Source organism: Parus major, chromosome 3 (genome assembly GCF_001522545.3).
Source record: "Parus major isolate Abel chromosome 3, Parus_major1.1, whole genome shotgun sequence".
In the NCBI taxonomy this organism is placed as follows: domain Eukaryota; kingdom Metazoa; phylum Chordata; class Aves; order Passeriformes; family Paridae; genus Parus; species Parus major.
Window position 1 is genome coordinate 78,825,872 of NC_031770.1, and position 14,649 is coordinate 78,840,520.

At 47.1% G+C, this 14,649-nt stretch overlaps 1 long non-coding RNA gene across 1 annotated transcript; it reads right to left on the bottom strand.

The window, feature by feature from the left end:
- Positions 1 to 13,024: 13,024 nt before the first annotated feature.
- On the bottom strand, positions 13,025 to 14,626 carry LOC109022546. Its single transcript, XR_002001486.1, has 2 exons — positions 13,675 to 14,626; positions 13,025 to 13,308 (listed from the first exon to the last, which is right to left on the bottom strand). It is a non-coding gene; the product is annotated as an uncharacterized LOC109022546 (long non-coding RNA).
- Between the last annotated feature and the right edge of the window lie 23 nt (positions 14,627 to 14,649).

Here is a 14,649-nt window from a genome sequence, read left to right on the forward strand (position 1 = left end):
TTTTAGCATGAGAAAACTCTAGTTATTGTGCCAGTTTTTTTTTTAATGGAGAAGCAATTATTGATTGACACATGTTATTTATTGGTACTCTTTAAACATTGTGAGTTAACAGATTTAACAATCCTCAGTCCTAGTGCTGCCATTTTTTCTCTGTCCTAGGGTACCTGGAGACTGACACCATGCTTTATCATTCTGCAAGGCACTCTGCAGACACGTAATGTTTTGGAAACTCTGTTTTGAGGACTCTTAAAATCATGTTAATGGTTTCTGGACTGGTTTCTCTGTTAGTTTAGATTGGCAGCCCCGCATTGACTTCACTGAAAGTCTGGCAATTTACACCAACTGTGAATTTTGATCTTTATTTCTTCTTCTTTTAATTTCTGAGGACAGATTGGTTTATTTTAAAAACCTGGATGCTGATTCAAAATGTGTGAAATAGTTTTTTTTTGCTGCATAAATATTTTTAAACAGTATTTTCAAGGATTTTGCAATGAGCTACATGAAGCTGGCAAAGCTCTGGTACCCCCTTCATCTTGTGCAAACAGAATTATGTAAAGAATAGGCCTCTGGGACATTAACATGTTCAAGCAAAGAGGACATTAAAAAGCAACTTTTTTCTCAGAACCCCTTAACTTTTCCCCATCCTGGCCCCTGGAGTGACATTCCACCATCAAAATATTTTACCTGATTTATCCTGAGTAGGTTTTCTTTATATCCCTGATAGAACCAGCTGGCCAGTTCACTGCTTGCATTTGCCATCACTGCAGTGAACAATTTATCTCATGCTGTGAGTCCCTTGGTCTATAAAGCCTATTCCAGATTCAATTAAATTTCTAAATGTAGGCACAAGGCCATCTAAAAGTTGTTTTTGCCTTGAATTTAATGGGGTTTGGCCTAGAAAGTTGGTCCTCTGGCCTGGTAGTCTTTCCCACATAAGGGACGCCTTTCTTCCTTACTCAGAATTACCTCAAGATCTTCTTAGCAGTGAGCATTTGCTTATATACACACCTTCCTAAAATGCTTTAATGTGATGAAGCTGCTGAGCATTTCCAAACATAGACACAAATTTGAGACTGTACTGTAAATGGTTTCTGCATCCCTCTGAGCATTGTCTAAGGCCAAAACTCATAGCCAAGGAAGCAAGTCTAAAACCTTGCCATGAAAATCAAGGCTCAGTATCTGGCTGTTGAAGGAGGGCTGCACCCTCTCTGAGGCTGCAGGGATGCTCTGCCTTTTCCAGAGCTGGCACTCGCCCAGCTCCCTGCACGTGCCTCAGCATTCCCTCCCTCATCCAAGGCTTTCTTTCCCTTCTCAGCAGTGTTTTGGGGAAGCAGCATCAACTTCATGCAACATCCAGTCTCTGTCCTGATGATGAAGAAATGCTCCTCCTCAGCTCTAACCACTCTTATTCCAGGCTTCCAGTCAGTAGTACACTGGTATTGCCGCAGGAAAAAATTGACAAATTGGGTAACAGCAAGACACAGACACTGCCAGATACCTTCATGGATGTGGGATGACTTCAATCCCTCCTTTGAGCCTGAATTCCTTTCATTTCCTCATCTCCAAAGGCTGGAGTGTGCACAGTGGTATAAGGCTGCAAGCAGGTGAGTAAAAACTGCACAGCCAGTTCTAATCCCAATCCCAATCCTAATCCCAACACGAATAGTTGTCACAGGCCTTTGGGCATTAGAATGTTGATAGCTTCTCCTGGCCTTTGTCTCATCTGACAACCTGCATGCTTTGCACCAGTGCACTTCTTCATCTAACAACAAGAGATGCTGCTTCCTGCCCCTTTCCACCTGCCCCAGATCTGCCCCCTGCCTGCCCCTGCTGCCCAGCCCTATCTCACTTTACATTTCCAGCCCCGAGGGGCTGTTTCCCTAGCTGCGCTGTGGTTCCTCACTCACACAAATACACTGCTGGTACATCTGCTCTCTGCCCACCTTCCTGCTCCCAGTTTTCCCAATCACAGCAAGGCAGCAGGGGCTGGCCAGCAAGAATGCCCTGGGATATGCACCCACCTGAGCTGCTCCCTTCTCCTGAAGGTGCAGGGGCAAGGCACAGGGGGCCAGGCAAGGAGGGCTTCCTCCCAAAGGCAAAGCTGAAATTTATTAGAGGGCTGGAGCTCTGTCTTTAGATCTTTCCTGGCTGTGCTCCTGAGAAAATCATGTCAGTGAGAAGAGCTGGCAGCACTGCTGCCGGCTCCCCCGGCTCCTCAGCCCTGGAACACAGGCTCAGCACTCGGTCCTCCAGCTTCTGAATCGCGGCTGAGCTGCACGTGGAGCTGGCTGTCGCTCCCAGCCTTTGCTCTGCCTCTCCATGCGCCGCTTCTATGAATCACAGGTGTTGTGCATTTCCCTCCATGGACTGAAAGGAGTTTTCAAGAGCTCCAAAATCACTCAAAGTTAATGGGAGCCGGGAGCCCAAAGCGCCCCTGAGGAGCTGCACTGCCCCAGCACCGCTCAAGCCCTGGTGTGTGCTGGAACTGGGATTCCTAAGTCACAGGATGCTCTTAAAAATCTGTTTCGCTCTCTCACACAAGTGGGAGCCAAGAGTTTGAGAGTTCTGGTCTTGCTTCTGCAATTAAACTGTTCTAAGTTTTTTTAGGCAAGTCACAATCCTACTGAGCCTCTTTCACCATCTGTAAATGAGAGATAACAATACTTAACATCCTTCCAAAGTAAATGTTAATGAGACTTCAGCAGCTTACGTCTGCATCGGGTCTTGGAGATATAAGGCACTGGGAGAACATTATGTGCTCTTGTTGCTAATTGTGAATATCCTTCACTTTAGTTTGTTGTCAATTATTATTAAAAGTGAGAATTTGTGATCCAATGTAATATTACTCAGAAAAGATTTAGTATCTTTCACAGCCTGTAAATAACTTGGTTGTATTTGTCTGATGCAGAGATGGTAATAGGAAACAGATTTCAAACGTGGTGCAAAAAGGAATGTGTGGTTATTCTGACAATATAGTTTTCTTAAATTTAAACCTGATAAATCAACTTTGGACTTATATTTTCTGTGGGGAGAATATTTTTAAGTGAGGCAACATAAATGAATTACTTAACTGGAACATAAACATTAGCACTATGTTCCTACCATTCTGTTCAATTCTAATGAATAAACAGACACATGTAGGGGCTTTAAACAGCATTTGGCAAAGCAGTATAGAGAATTTGTTCACAAATTACAGAAGGAATCTGAGGTGGGTCTTCCTTTTAGCAACATTTTAACTCTAAGAAGTGAAAAGTGATACACACATTGCAAGTCTAGACACATCAGTGTCATGAAGGGCATTGGAACATTTCAGCTCTTGGTCTTCATTACTGCGAAATACCTATCTGAAGCCACCTAAAATTTAGCAAATGAAAGTTAATTAAGCTGCAGTGAGGATATTAGATCAATTAACCCCCTCACAAGGAAAATTACTCAGGCACAGGAGAGCTCTGTTCAGCTTCCTTCGTCTTTTTCCTCTTTTTTATTCCCTCTGGAACCACAGGACACTAGATACATCTGCTCTAACTTAGTATCTCCAGCATCAATATCTGGTTTTCCTACCCCATCTTGTTCATTCCTATGGATTCATACTACCATGATTTTCCCTGTAGTGTGGGCTATCCCTGAAAATCAACCTTACTGTAAAGAGTGGAATAACTTTTGACGGTTGTGTCATTAAGTCCGCTTAGGAAATGCAGAAATTTTCCCAGGGATATGGGATTGCTGGTTAGGGTTTTCCTCTTAGATACTCCCATTCCCAATTGACTGAGACTACATTCTCTAACAGCAAAGGGTTCCCAATCCTTCTGGGCCAGCTGAAGGATTACTGACACTGCTATACTTCTCCTTTGCACAGGAGCAAGTAGGCACACGAGTACGGGTCACTGACGCGAAGCAGCCGATTTGTCTGTGGAAAATGAAGTCTGGGTTCTTTCTTTCATGGCTGAGGGGTTTTTTATGCTCTCAAGCCTCATAAAGCCACCGTGTAGCTCCAGGTGTATGCATGGTTTTGTGTGTTTTTAATTTAGCTTCTTGAATACTTTAGATTAAAATCCATAATATTTTTTCTAATATAATAGAAGGTTTGGAAGAGTCAGCTCTAATTAGTTTTATTATTGTTGGTAGCAGCTCTTGGCATACATGGATCTTTAATGGAATCTTGACTTCTGTGGAGCTGGAGCAGATAGGAATTTCTCACAAGAACAGAAAGGAGTGAAAATTCTAGTCCTTTCCATATTTCTAAGCAGGCAGTTATTTTGGAATCTGTTGCAGATGTATCCCATTAACTGTCAAGTTACTTAGTAAACCCACCAAATTACTGCACACTCACTCAATAAAAGTGCTAGATATATAAACTAGCAAGGAACTTCTCAAAGTTTTTTTAAACCTCAACAGGGAAATAAATAATTGTGTTGGTTTGGTGTTTTTTTGTTTTGCTGTATTTTGGGGGGTTTGTTTTGTTTTGTTTTGTTTTGTTTTGGATTTTTTTTTTTTAAACAAGGAGTACAGCCAGGGAAAATGAATGTTAAAAAACTAGCAGCACAAAATGAGGGCTTACATTTCTAAACCTCGACATACCACATGTGCCTGTAAAATACAGGAAATGGGTACAAATGTGAAGCTGCACACAGGATTAGAGGCACATGAACACATTTAAAGCAGGTGGAAATAATGTCAGCTGGAGCTGTAATGTTAGGTTTGTACCAGGGGGCAAAGAGTAGATGTGGCTGTACTGCTATTAAAGTACCCTTGATACAATTTTCTGAGAAGAAAGCATAAATGCAAAAAATTTCTGGCATCCTTAAATAAATGTACAGATGTTAGTTGCATCTCTTCCCATTGCTTTTAAAAGAGGAAAGCCTCCAGGCCTTCAGTACAACTGCAAAGACTTCCAAATCCAGAGAGCTACTTTGTCAACAAAAGAAGCCTTGAGGAACAAGACAAAAGTGACTTTTTTCTGTCTACTGGCATTACAATATCATGCAAGGCCAACACATGACATCAAGCTATTGGGAAATCCGTGGTCTGGTGCTAAGTTATCATCTAATAGGTGTGTCATGCATTAAAACAATGATGGGATGTACAGAGAACAAGTAATAAGATGGCCTCTACTGCCCCCACAGACTCATCCCTACCAGATCAGCACAGGCAGGGGTAATCCTCTGTAAAACTTCTGTTTTCCCTAACATTTTCCAATTAGGACCCTTTGGTGTACTCTGTATCAGAAAGAGCCTGCCAGGATCAGTGTAAGGTCTACAAAGGAAACAAGCTTTTCATCTCTTTTCAGGTAATTCTACCATCAGTGAGGGTAAAAGTGATTTGTCATTAGCTATGCCCAGTGCTACAATCTCCTCCCTCAAGGTCCTGGGGGCAGCTTGAGCTAGGAACCCACCAGCCAGGTGCAAGGGCTAAGAGATGGCACAGAGGCACAGCACAGGATGGCCCTGGCCCTTTCTGCATCCTCTGGGATATGAGTTGCTCTGTGTGCACAGTTGGTAAAGTTTACTGCATCCTGTGCCTCTCCTGCCAAACTCTTGCTCACAGTGAGAATCCAAATCAAAGGCTCTTCTACTTCTGCAGCTCTGCTTCCTCATAGCAGCTTAGATTACACATTTTCCATGGACTAGAGGAGCACCCATATCCTACAGCTTAAAAGCAAAACCTGAAGAATTGCCTGCTCCAAAGAAATTTGTGTTTCCAAAAAAGACAAAATGTGAATGATTTCAGAGTCTGGAATCCCTTCAATCGGAGCCTTCTAAAAACAACCCTAAACCCTGCATCCAAAATCTACTGAGGGAGAGAAAACAAGCAAACCTTTCCCACTTCTGAAGATACAGCATACTTGCTTCAGTGCCCATTAAATGAGATAGTAAGTTTTCCTCCTCTTTGCCAGGTTAAACTACAGATATTCCTTCCCATTCTCTTGTACTGTGCTCTTCCAGAGCACAAATAAAGCACCATCTGGCCCTTCATTAACTCTATTTGATTTCTTTTGATCTCATGTAAACGATGAGAAAAAGATCTAAGACTCCCTTCTCCTCTTTAGACATGTGCATAACTCACATCAGTGTCAATGAGAGTTAAACATGCCTACAGAGAGGAAGAAATAGAAACCACTGTGTGTTTCACTGTAGCATCTATGCATTTGCAAAATGGAAACAAAATGGTCCAAAACCTAATTCCCAGATCACATTCCTCCAAGTCTCAAAGTGAACCTCAGAGAGGATGTAGAAATACTAGGATACTGTGACAGGACACAATGGGGTTGTTGATGTTCTTATTCATAAAGAAAATCCTTGTGATTGTCATGAATTGAAGTGTCTGCAGCCCAAAGGAAGAGAAAAGGAATAAAATTTAGAATGCATTTTGAAGTTCTTCACAATATACTTGATCTTCTGTTTATATACAAGAGAAAAATTGCTGTAAATGAAAGCCCAAGGTCACAGTGCTTTCCAAAGTCCCTCTTTTATTTGCCATCCACAACCCCCCTCCCTCAACACCACCACCACTCTCCAGATGAATGAAGCATGTTCAGCATTATATTTTCTCACTGCTGGTTGATTTGTAAGGACAAAAGATGCTCTCTCAGTTTTGCACTGGGCAAAAAAGCAATGGCTCTGGAGAGCTTGCACTCACCCTTTCCAAGGCACGCAGGGAGCTTTGTGCCAATGTAGCATCCCGGGTGCTAAAGGCCAGGAGTACCTACAGCCCCAGGAGAACCCCAGTCACCCACACAGCTGTGGTCAGGCGGAGGGGAGGGATGTGGCATACCCCCTCACATCCCCTGGAGCAGGGTGCTTGTAGTGGGATGCTGAGACGTTCACTCCGTCCTGCACCACACCCTGGTACTGCGGTCTCCTGCCAGTGGATTTCTCACCCTCCATCCCACACCTCAGCATTCCCTTCAGTGAAACTTTCCATGGAACAGGTAATGGATTTCAGGGTATATTAGTGTGGTAAGAACAGCTAAGCATGTCCAGGAGCTCATCATTCTAAACATATGGTCTCTTGCTCCTAGCTCAGCTCTGTGCGTGTGTGCATATTTGTGTATTCACACCTACACATCACCGGCCTGTCTCTGCAGTCCGCCTGCTCCCAGCCCGAGCACCGACGGTGCAGTCGCGCTGCTGCAGGACGCGACGGCTGCTCTGCTGTCGGACCTGGGCTAGAGGAAAAGGGGAGTGCGGGGCTGGGGAGAGCGGAGCAGCCTGGCGGGGCTCCGCGGGGGCGCAGGCGGCCACGGGCCGTGCCCAGGGCGCTTTGAGGCGCTCCACGGAGGGCGGATCCCCCCGGCATCCGCGGGTGCGGAGCGCGGCGCTACCCGGGGAGCCCCGGCCCAGGTGAGCCCCCGGTCCCTCGCAGCCGGTCCCTCACAGCCGGTCCATTTCGTTCCCCTGGCGTTTAATGCGGGCTCTGATCTAGCGCAATAATCAATAATCATCCTTTAGTCTTTGAACACCAGGGGGCTGAGAGGACTTTTCAAGACAAATTCCTCTAGCGATGATGTATATTTCACACTTACTGTGCACTTTCCACTGAGAAAAGAGAAAGAAGGAGAAAGGAAGAAGAAAAAAAATAAAGGAGGAAAAGGAAGAAAAAAATCATAGAGTGAAAGAATAAAACACTAAAGGAAATAATTTAATTTATCTACAGACATGAATGGCTGAAATAATCCGGACCGCAAAGCATGTCTATATTTAATACAGAATACTTCAATCGGTATACATGTATGAGTGTATATGTGTTTGGACGTACATGTAGATTTATATTCTTATGTATATGTGTATGGATATACACACAGGCATTTGTTTATTGTTAAGAAGGCGCCACGAGACTTTACCCACGCAAACTTTAAAGGACAGCGATTTTAAAGCCCCACTTTTCTTGAGTCCCCCACTAGCGCCTCGTGCTCTCCCCTCTCCCCGGGTAATTACGAGCAGAGTGCTCGCACAGTTTTAATAATTGTCTCCCTTTCAGCACGTCATCGAAAAAAACAATATATTTAAAAGATATATCTTGTATGCAACACTTGATAGGGAACTCGGGGGAAATGATTCCTGGATGTTCTTCTGAAACATCCTCCGCGGATTGCGTGCGGAGGAATTTAATTCTGACGAGCCGAATCCCTTCGTTCAGGTGACAGAGTGAATCGGGCCATGCTCAGGGGCTCGGCAAGCACCTCGCTGCAGCGGGCCACGGGGACACGGCAGAGAGAAGACTGTTTGATGCCTTCTTCAAAAACCGCTGCCCAGAGGGAGCCCAGTTTTCTCCTTCATCGATGCCTTTCTAACCCTAAAGCCTACCCGCCTTACTCTCTCCGACAGCTCCCCGATAACGCGCTCGAACGCCGCTTCTTTGGTGTCCCGGCCCCGCTCCCAGTCAGACTGTCCCCAAAGAGCGAGCGGGCGGAACGGAGGGAGCTCGGCTGCTGGCCGGGCTGATGTGCCAGCGCGGACACGGGACTACCGGGAGCCGCGGCTGCTGCCGGAGGGTCCCGGAGTGCACCGTGCCCCATCACCGTCCCCAGACGTGGGCCACTCGTGGCTCTCTGGGCTTTGGGGATGCTTGAAGGGGAAGGAAAAAAAGGCAGAAAACGAATGCTGCTCCCAGAGTGTTTGCTCTCCCTCGGCAGCGAGAGACGCGCGGGGCTGATCCAAAAATCCGGGCGTGAGGCTGCGAGGCGAAGCCTTCGGGCTCCCAGCGCCTCGTCCCGCGGCTCGGGTAAAGCCCAATGGGCGAAGGTGCATTTCAGTCAGCGAGACAGTGCAATTCCCCTCGCATATAAACACAGGAACGGCCTTTCATGAAATTCAGACAACTTTGTAAAACACCATCTACTCACACGTTCACACCGAGAAGAGCAGTAAAAGGATATGAGTGCAGGGTCTGGGTTTTATATTTTCCTGTCCTCTGGGGTCTGGTTTTAGACGGAGGGGATTGTGTTTTTTGGGGGGTTTTTTTAGAGATTTTTTTTTTCTTTTTCTATGTGAGGGGAAGATTAACCTTTCGAGCTGAGAAATACAGGTGCTCCCAGGAATTTCTCTCCCCCTGGCCCCCTCCCCACCCCTGACGCACACATTTCGGGCCAAACTGGGTTCTGCGGGACAGAGAATGAGAGATTGCAAAGTTGAAAGTTAAAACAAAGGGGTCTCGTGTTTCCCACGGAGCAGTAGTGGGCTAGTCAGGGCAGGGAAAAAGTGAAGTCTTTAGTAAGTGTGGGAAGAAGGAAGAAAACCAGTTCAAGACGGATAGGCAGCGACTTTCGTTCAGAAATTCGTCTACGCTTGGAACAGGAAAAATTGACTCTTCCCTTCACATCTGCCCGATTATTTCGGTTTATTTATATCTGATGGGGAAATAGCATCTTCTCCCTCGCCTCCCTGGAAACAGAAAAAGCAGTAGTAGCTCTTTCCTAAGGGATAAGCTTTCCTGTCGCCGAGAAGAAGCGCTGCCCGCGGGATGCGGGGGCGGCCGGCGGGGCGGGGGCTGCTCCGGGCACCTCCTGCCCCCTCCGCTGCCCCCTCGGCCGTGTCCGACAGAGCCTTAGAGAGCCTCGCAGGTCAGGCTCGTGTTTCGGGGGAACCCTGCGAGGCGAGGAAAAGGAGGCCCGATGCCGCAGTCACAGCCGCATAGCGTTGGGACTGAGCAGAGACCGTAAGGTCAGCTTCCGAAGCAACCTGCTGGGCTGTTCCGCGGCCATAAAGTCCTTAAGTAACCTTGCATTAAAAACACAGAGGGGAAAAAAAGAAAAGGGAAAAGAAATAATAATAAAAAAAATCCTTCTTTGACACGGTTCAGTAATAAAATAATCGAAAAAGTTAAATCTCTCCTACTCGGGCGCTCCAAGAAGGGAGCTTGCAATTAGCTGCAAAATCCCTTGTGAGTTAATGACCTAATTTGTGAGGTATAAATTCACGAACTCTCTTGCTTTCTTCCTTTTTTTTTTTTTTTTTAATTTTTTTTTTTCAATTCCCTGGACCTCCGTGGAAATGTCTTTATTTATTTTTTATAATACACGAAAGCTACAACTGGGACTCTTCACAATATTGAAAGAACAGAAAATACTCGCTTGGGTACCCTTGGCTTTGTAAATAACTGCTTTGCCAATAGATGGCATAGTGTCCTTTCCACTGTGAGGAAGCTCCGCTTCCCCTTTTATTTACCTGTCTTGTTTATTTTGCTTGCAGCATTTTTTTTTTTTAACGTGTAAACGTCTCTTTGCATTTCCTTCCCCAAACTACAGAAAACATAGATATCTTTAAAAAGGTATATTGCAAAAATTAAAATTACAGATGTAATACATACTGTGAAACCTATAAAAATGCGTTTACAATGGTTACTTAAAAAAGAAATTTATAACTTTCATATGTACCTTACTCGTGCAATATGCAACTGCCATATGTTTCCTAGTTCCATAATTCAGTTTTTCCTGGACAGCTGGAGCAGGTAGTACTTCTTAAAGTACATTTTGTGTAATATGAGAACTAGCCCTGACTAAAGAATGAGGGTTGCCATAAAAAGACACAAACCCTGTTTAAAAAATGTTGTTTAACTACACATTATTTCTTACAATGGTATGATATAAATGTTCTCGTAGACGCCCGTTATGATAAAAAGGGGTTATACTGTATCTTTATATTGCTGAAATCCCAGCTTCGCAAACATAAATATTTCCAATTAGTGACTCTACCCTAAACTACAGTGATTTAAAGCTACCTGATTTAATTTTATTCCATACATGTTTTCATTTTTTTCCCTGAGACAATAATGAATATATGAGCTAAATTTATAAGAAACAAATAAAAAAGTAAAGCCAGAGGTTTCTTCAACCCTCGTTTAGTGTTTACAAATGCTTATTTTGTGACTGAAGGCTATTTTAAAAAATTGTTTGTCTGAAACGAACAATAAATATAAGTGGGAGAGGCGTATTAAAGACTGGAAATTTCCTTAAAAATTATTCATACTCGTGGCTGCGTAATTAGGAATTAAGTTGGTCATATAAGCGCTGTAAAACGCAATCACCAGAATGTTTATAATTTTAACACGGATGCCTTTAAACTGTGTTTTCAATGCTCTAATGTAGTTCCTCAGCATTTTCACCCGTCCGGAAAGCCGGTCGGTTGGCTGAGCGTTTATTTCCGTACGTTGATCTTATTTATACACCGCAGCAGGGGAGCGACGATTATTTTTCCCTAAGTTTTAAAACGAGAGCGGAGGCTGCGGGGGTAGCGCGGGCGGCGGACGGCCGGGCCGAGGGGCTCAGCGGGAGCACGGGGCATGACGCGCTCCTGCCGCCGGACCGCGCGTCCCGTCGGCGGCTACGGCGGGCTGGCCCCGACCCGTTCGCCTCCTTCGGTGCGCGGCCGTCCCACGGCGTTGAAGTGGGAACAAAATTTGCCACGCCGCATGGTTGAGCCCTCCCCTAACCCCACTCGCGGCGGCTGTTTGAGGGCAGCCGTGGCCACGCTCCTGGCAGGTTGGGCTTGGCTTCGGCGAGACCGGCGACAACCGCAACGAGGCTACCCGCGGTTCAGGCTAAAGCTAGGTCACTCCAGGCGACAAAGGGCTCTGTGTGCGATGAGAGCTCTGGGGCTTCCCCTCTCTTCTCCGGCCCTGTTCCTGTATCTCGGCTCCTGAGCTGGGAGCACCGAACGGGATGCTGCACGCTCTGTGATCCTGGAGGCTGGGTACAGAGCGGCCTCGTCATCAGCTTGTTTTGGGACCCGTCAGTCGAGCTATGTAGCTTGAACCAGGGGAGTCTCGAGTGTCGGGAAACAGACCCGGTTCCCTCTCGTTCCGGCTCGGCCGCAAAGCTAAAGCCCGTTGGGTGGGCGCACGGGGGGTGTGTTCGGGACAGGCCCCGGCACGAATACCAGGGGGTTGCCCGCTGCCGCCGGGGCACCGCGAGCCTGGGCCCGGCCTGGGATCAGCCGGGATCGCCTGCGCCCTGCGCTGCGAGCCGCGCTCGTTTTGCGCCCGAGGAAGGTGACGCACACAAGTGGGAGCAGGGCCGGGACGTTTTCATCGGAAAGCAATAAAGAGCCCCGCTGCCGCTCCGGACGACCGTGCCTGCCGGCTCCCTAGTGCCACCTCTTCCGTCGGGCTGCAGCCCACCTGGCAGCGGGGAAAGCAGCACGGCCGCAGGATCCCCGGTGGAGCGGGACATGACTGCTCCAGGGAACTTTCCTGCCTCTTTTAAATTTAAGCCATGCTTGACCTTCTCTCAACCCTTTTGAGGGTCATCTGTATCACTGGGACAGTCGCTCTAGCCTTGCTGTTCACCCCGTAATAGAAGAGCTGGAAGTGCTAATTGGTCCCCAGCACGCGCTCAGCCGCAAGCAAGGGCAAGGGAGAGGGACGGGGACGAAGGTTCACCTGGGATGTACAGAAACAGGGTTTACAGACTACTCTCTCACCGGCACCTATAATTTTCCCTGCAGTTGATAATGCTTGAGTGACTAGCCGCCGTCAACTCCTTGCTGTCAGTTTTACACGCCACGTCTCCTTAGGGCGAAGCGATTAGGCTCACTTGGGGGGCGGAGGGAAGAAGAGGCTAATGATATAAATATGTTTTCCTTAGTGACCGCTTCTATGGATCCCTGCTGGGTAGTTACAGAAAATCATATCTTTGAAGGGGAAAGGACGCTGTGGATACTTTACTCTCTGGTGGCGCCCGGCTTCACTGTTCGAAAGATCTGCAAAAATCACACTGTGAATGGCAGAACACGGCCATAACCTTCCTGTAAATGTCCCTCAAGATTTGCGAAGGGATGACAGGAAAATATCTTTCTAGTGGAAAACAATGTATTTTTTTCCTCTGAAGTCTAAATATGTGACTCTCCTGCATCAAATAGTCACTGCTTCACAAATTGCCTAAAAACCCAGACTGCATTTTAAAGTCCGGAAATAAAAGTAACCCCAGAAAGGTGTTTTGGATATATATATATTATTCCATTAGCAGATCACTATATATATAGATTCTTCTCTCTTTCATCATCCCATAAAAAAATTAATCGGACAGACATATGGATAACAGGTTGTTCGATAAATTTAAATCCAGTTATTTCAAAAAGTCAAGAAATGAGAACAACATGCCACATAGTAACCTACAGAAACCTAGGGAGGAGTAAAAAAAAAAAATCAACAGTAAGGGACATTCCTCTAAAAGTAAAAACAATCCGGGCGATCTGTCCATCCGCCGTAGAGCGGGGCAGGCTGCGCGCACCCCGCTGCGCGGCGTGGAGGGGTGCGGAGAGGTGCGGAGCAAGGGGTCAGGGTCTCCTCGGCGGGAACGCGCGGCGGCTGGCTCTAGAGGGAGGGAAAATAATAAAAAACGGGCAGGATCAGCAACTCCGTGCCCAGAGGCTTTTACGGGATCTCCGCGGCACCACCGCCGCCTCGTCCCCGTCCCTGCCTGCGCGCCGCAGCCTCCCTCCGCCGGTGCCGAGTCGCGGAAAGCCCGGCGGAGGAGCGGGGCAACTCGCCCCTACGCCAGCAGGTCCCGGCGGCCGCTCGGGGCCGGCCCCGCACTCCGCGCCCGCGCCGAGTTTCTCCAGTAGCTCAGCCTCGCCCTAAAGCCCCCGCGGCCCCCGTCGCTCGCACCCGGGCCCCGCCGCCGCGGAGCGCGTCCTCCTCCTCCCGCGCTCCTCCGCGCCCCTCCGCGGGGGTCGGTACCTGCTCCCGCGGGCCTCGCCGGGGCCGTCGCACCGGTGGCGATGGCGTGTGTGGCCCGGCAGCCGCGGGCGGCGGGAGCGCTGAGCGGGGCGGCCCAAGGCACCGTCGGAGATGGGCGGGAGGGCGAGGAGGCTGCGGGAGCGCCCTCGGACAGATAACATCCATTTCCTTCCTTCCTCTCCACCATCGATCTCATCTCCACCGCCACGGCGTTTAAACTCCTGCAAGATCCTCTAGCTTAGCACGTTTCGATCACTCTCGCACATCTGATTTCCTTCAGATTCAATCGCGGCTGGAAAGGCAGAGCAGACAGACTTTAGACCAGGGAACAGTTAATATGTCCCAGATTTAATGTAAAGATAAACTAACTCCACAGCACTGTTCGTCGGTGACAGGCATCAAGTATTTTCTGCTCTCCTATCAATTCAGAGCGACAGCAACTGCAGGGCAATATTTTTCGTAGTGACGAATTTTTCTCAGACAAGTTGCCATCTCTTCCAATGTGGAGAGAGTTAGTGCTCCTACGGTGGTTTCGTTTCTGTTTTATTTTTTTCTTTAATTAATTATCTTTCTGTCACATACCTAATTTTTCACGTCTGGAAAGTACTTTTACAATTTTAACGCTGATAACCTTATTCGAAGGGATAATTTATCTCTAGGGTATATTTATTAATCAGCCCATTCCTCACAGTCTCTGACGAAGCAGCTATTGAAATTAGCGATAAATTTGCATTTTACGGGTAGGTAAAATGCGATAGTGGAAACGGTTACGTCTCCTAAATGGCAGCTATTTCCGTTTCAGATTACGATCAGAAATCTCAGCTGTGCCACTCGACGGCCCGAACAGGACCTCCAAGGCTGTGACACAGGCGAGCCACATCGCGAATTTCCTTCTCTCCGTTGCCCAAAACAGAACGAGTTTGGGCTCCTAGTTCTCTAATCAGTGAAATTTGCCCCATTGATTTTTTTTTTTTT